Below are 5,704 nucleotides of genomic sequence, written 5' to 3' on the forward strand. Positions count from 1 at the left end.
ATAAAACCAATAACAACATGTACATATATAAAACCAATAACAACATGTACATATATAAAACCAATAACAACATGTACCAATAACAACATGTACATATATAAAACCAATAACAACATATATAAAACCAATAACAACATGTACATATATAAAACCAATAACAACATGTACATATATAAAACCAATAACAACATGTCCATATATAAAACCAATAACAACATGTACATATATAAAACCAATAACAACATGTACATATATAAAACCAATAACAACATGTACATATATAAAACCAATAACAACATGTCCATATATAAAACCAATAACAACATGTACATATATAAAACCAATAACAACACGTACATATATAAAACCAATAACAACATGTACATATATAAAACCAATAACAACACGTACATATATAAAACCAATAACAACATGTACACATATAAAACCAATAACAACACGTACATATATAAAACCAATAACAACATGTACATATATAAAACCAATAACAACATGTACATATATAAAACATTGTAATATGTTACAATAAAGGTCAAAGTAAAACAAACTAATTCATGAATATATAAATATATGAACTATAGTATCTTATTTGTTGTGTTGTGTCAAGCAGGAGAGAGTGGAGTCTCCTGCTCCCAGCTGTCCACCTATGAAGAGTGACAAGTCAATGTAGCGACCCGATACCAACATCCAGCCTCCTGACCCAAGGTGAGAGGGATGATAGAAGCTTGGTCAGACTGCAACAAGCTGAAGTAATGTTGCAAGCCAGGCTCCTGAGACCCAGCCCATATATGTTAGTCAGCTGAGCAAGTAGGCATTAGCTTAAATTTAGCAGACGCTCTTACCCAGAGCAATTTACAGGAGCAATTAGGGTTAAGTGCCTTGCCCAAGGGCACATCGACAGATTTTTCAAGTTTCAGTTGCTGGCCCACCACTCTCAAACTTCAGGTCTCAAGCAAGGTTGCTTATCATGTTACAATGCCATCGTTCCGTTATTTCCATTGCACCAGGCAAGCTCAATCAGGCACATCTAGCTAAAGTACGGCCATTGTTGTCTTAAGCAAAGCATGGAACCTATAAACTACAAGGGTAATGCTCTGTTGTGCTGCTCCCAGCTAGTTGATTGACTAGTGTGTCAGGGGGCGGGGTACTGAGACAGTAAAATACTAACTTCTACAATACATTTAAAAAACATGTATTCAAGGGAATTTGAAAACAACAATACTTATGAATAATAGTTAGCGAAGAAGTTGTGAAGCTTGTTATGAATGATATTGCAGCATAATGATGTTATGACTGGTCTCCTAAAGGTGGTATAAACACCATTCAAGTAGTGTTAGCTACTTATTGTTTGTTGTATTTTAGACCAATCAGACAATATTCTGGTCAGTGTGTGTTACTCTACAGTTAGTCATTTTAATGAACAGCCCTGTGTGTGTATGGTCAGTGTGTCTGCCACAAAGTGATCTGACACTGATCTGACAATCAAGTCTACTCTCGAGGATGGATACTGGACTGTGTGTGTATGGTCAGTGTGTCTGCCACAAAGTGATCTGCCACTGATCTGACAATCAAGTCTACTCTCGAGGATGGATACTGGACTGTGTGTGTATGGTCAGTGTGTCTGCCACAAAGTGATCTGCCACTGATCTGACAATCAAGTCTACTCTCGAGGATGGATACTGGACTGTGTGTGTATGGTCAGTGTGTCTGCCACAAAGTGATCTGACACTGATCTGACAATCAAGTCTACTCTTGAGGATGGATACTGGACTGTGTGTGTATGGTCAGTGTGTCTGCCACAAAGTGATCTGACACTGATCTGACAATCAAGTCTACTCTTGAGGATGGATACTGGACTGTGTGTGTATGGTCAGTGTGTCTGCCACAAAGTGATCTGACACTGATCTGACAATCAAGTCTACTCTTGAGGATGGATACTGGACTGTGTGTGTATGGTCAGTGTGTCTGCCACAAAGTGATCTGACACTGATCTGACAATCAAGTCTACTCTTGAGGATGGATACTGGACTGTGTGTGTATGGTCAGTGTGTCTGCCACAAAGTGATCTGACACTGATCTGACAATCAAGTTTACTCTTGAGGATGGATACTGGACTGTGTGCCTGACGGGCACAAGGCTCTCTCTGTCCCCTTAGTATATATGCAGTCTATATCAGGAACAGTGGCTCTTGTATATTAATCAGTGTTGACCGTTGAACCCATCTATAGGTCAGTATGGAAAAGAACAGGAGGTACAGGAGGGACTTCTGTTGTTTAGTGTTTCCTGAGGAAGTTCAGTGTGTTTTGTTCTGGTGTTGTTGATGTGATTCTATTATCACACACCAGTGCTGTACCTCCCTCTAGTGGCTGGTGTCTGCACCACATCTGTCTGCAAATCCTGTTTGATCAACATGTGTGAATAGAAACGCTCCATAGATCATGATGTGTTGAAGGCTCTGTGTCTGCTTTATAAGGCTCTGTGTCTGCTTCATAAGGCTCTGTGTCTGCTTCATAAGGCTCTGTGTCTGCTTTATAAGGCTCTGTGTCTGCTTCATAAGGCTGTGTGTCTGCTTCATAAGGCTCTGTGTCTGCTTCATAAGGCTCTGTGTCTGCTTCATAAGGCTCTGTGTCTGCTTCATAAGGCTCTGTGTCTGCTTCATAAGGCTCTGTGTCTGCTTCATAAGGCTCTGTGTCTGCTTTATAAGGCTCTGTGTCTGCTTTATAAGGCTCTGTGTCTGCTTCACAAGGCTCTGTGTCTGCTTCATAAGGCTCTGTGTCTGCTTCATAAGGCTCTGTGTCTGCTTTATAAGGCTCTGTGTCTGCTTTATAAGGCTCTGTGTCTGCTTCATAAGGCTCTGTGTCTGCTTCATAAGGCTCTGTGTCTGCTTCATAAGGCTCTGTGTCTGCTTCATAAGGCTCTGTGTCTGCTTCATAAGGCTCTGTGTCTGCTTCATAAGGCTCTGTGTCTGCTTCATAAGGCTCTGTGTCTGCTTTATAAGGCTCTGTGTCTGCTTCATAAGGCTCTGTGTCTGCTTCATAAGGCTCTGTGTCTGCTTCATAAGGCTCTGTGTCTGCTTCATAAGGCTCTGTGTCTGCTTCATAAGGCTCTGTGTCTGCTTCATAAGGTTCTGGGATGCAGGTTGAAGTCTTCTCTTTAGGATATTCAGAGAACATCGATATGTCATATAGACTATGTATGACTGACCCAGATATGTTGTCTACCATGTCATGTCTCTGTGTAAACATTATATTGTGAGGAGAGCTTTACTCACCAAGTATAACATTTTAATGACGATGACATGGTAGAGATGTTATTTTGTCTCAGTAAAAACTCATCCTCACCATCTAGTTGGTGCTTTGATTTATTTTAGGAATTTAAACAACAATTGGCAATAAAGCAACAACAGCTGGTTTTCTGTGTTTCATACATGCAGTGAAATGTTTTATGGAATAGTAAAGATGATGGATGATCTAACTGTGTGTGTGTGTGTGTGTGTGTGTGTGTGTGTGTGTGTGTGTGTGTGTGTGTGTGTGTGTGTGTGTGTGTGTGTGTGTGTGTGTGTGTGTGTGTGTGTGTGTGTGTGTGTGTGTGTGTGTGTGTGTCTGAGTGTGTGTGCATTGAGAGGGTGATGCCAGTGGGGTCGAAGTCTGTTGTTGACTGGTTGGTGTTCTGTTCTGGTTCTGGTTCTCTTCTGGGGGCTTGGAGGTCTGGAGGGTCCCAAACATTAATCAGCGAGAGCAGAATGGGGTCATGGAACGACAGAGCAAGGAAAAAGATAATCAGGGAGTGTCATGCTGAGGACTTGTAAACATCTCATCTCTCTGATTCAGATATGAATTGATTCATGAACTGATTGACATATGAACAGATTTTGATATGAACTCACTCTGATATGAACTGATTCATTAACTGATTCTGATTTGAACTGAATCAGGATGAACATTTGGGGTGTTGTCTCTCAGAGACAGAGAGGGGGCAGATGTTTCTGCATTGGCAATAAGTACCAACTGCATGTATTCCGTGCATACCAATAAAGCATCATTGAATTGATTTTTACCAGAAACACATACACGTTGACCAGCTCTGGGGGAATTCCCCAGAAGGAGTGTAATAATGATTCACCACTAGAGCAATCTGTCTTCTTACTAATGAGGAGGAATGTCTGTCCATCTGCCAACTCCAAACACCATGTTACTCATAGACCGGAAAAAGCTGGAAACGACCCCTCCCAGCTATCTGTCGCTAACACTCTGACTCTATCCTTCTCTTCAGACCGAGTTCTCTATCTCTCATACTCTCTCTCTCTCTCTCTCCTTCTCCTTTCCTCCCTCTTTCTCTCTCGCTCCCTCACTCTCTATCCTCCCTCTCTATTCCCTCCCTCCCTCTTTCTGAGTCAGAGACTTCGCCCAACACGACCAAGAACAACAATGACCTAGAGTGGTGATGTCATCCTCTCTGACAGGGTCCTACTGCACGTGTGCCATGTGAGTTAACCTCTGAGGTCACACTCTGACCCTTGATCCCTGATGCCACCCTGAACACGGCTCAACACACACACATACATACACACATGCACATGCTTGCAGGCACACACAGGTACAACTGTTGTGTCCGTATTCTTTTTCATGACAGAGCTCCTGTCTCTATTGGACAGAGGGTGTGGCGTTTAGGGAAGGTGGGAGTTGAGGTGTTTTCACAGTGATCATTTTGGGAGTTCCAGTGAGAAGCCTAATGCCTGCAGGCAGCTGAAAATACACACTACAGATACGTTTTCTGTGTGAGAGAGAGACAGGGAGAGGTGAGAGAGAGACAGAGAGAGAGAGAGAGAGAGAGAGAGATAGCGAGACAGAGAGAGAGAGAGAGAGATACATATTAGATATATATTATTAGAGATACATATTTCCCCCAGATCACACAGATCCACAAAGAATTCGAAAACAAATCCAATTTTGAAAAACTCCCATATCTACTGGGTGAAATTCCACAGTGTGCCATCACAGCAGCAAGATTTGTGACCTGTTGCCACGAGAAAAGGGCAACCAGTGAAGAACAAACACCATTGTAAATACAACCCATATTTATGCTTATTTATTTTATCTTGTGTCCTTTAACTATTTGTACATTGTATATATATATATATATATATATATATATATATATATATATATATATATATATATATATGACATTTGTAATGTCTTTACTGTTTTGAAACTTCTGTATGTGTAATGTTTACTGTTCATTTTTGTTGTTTTTCACCTTATATATTCACTTTGTATGTTGTCTACCTCACTTGCTTTGGCAATGTTAACACATGTTTCCCATGCCAATAAAGCCCTTGAATTGAAATTGAATTGAGAGAGAGAGGGAGAGAGAGAGAGGGAGAGAGAGAGAGAGAGAGAGAGAGAGAGAGAGAGAGAGAGAGAGAGAGAGAGAGAGAGAGAGAGACGGAGTGTACCAGACCTTTTTTAGGGTTCAGTTATCCACTCCACTTTATCTGCTGCAAGGCTTTAGGAACTTCCTGTTAAATGTTTTGGTGTGTGTATATGCGTGCCTGTGTGTGTGAGAGAGATGAGTGGGTGGGAGCTTCCCGAGCCAGATCGAGGGGCAGACAGACAGAGTGGGTGGAAGACAAATATTTCTGGAGGTAAACTTCAAATAACAAAACTATTCTTTCTCCATT

This window comes from Oncorhynchus nerka, linkage group LG27, assembly GCF_034236695.1.
Source record: "Oncorhynchus nerka isolate Pitt River linkage group LG27, Oner_Uvic_2.0, whole genome shotgun sequence".
Classification (NCBI taxonomy): domain Eukaryota; kingdom Metazoa; phylum Chordata; class Actinopteri; order Salmoniformes; family Salmonidae; genus Oncorhynchus; species Oncorhynchus nerka.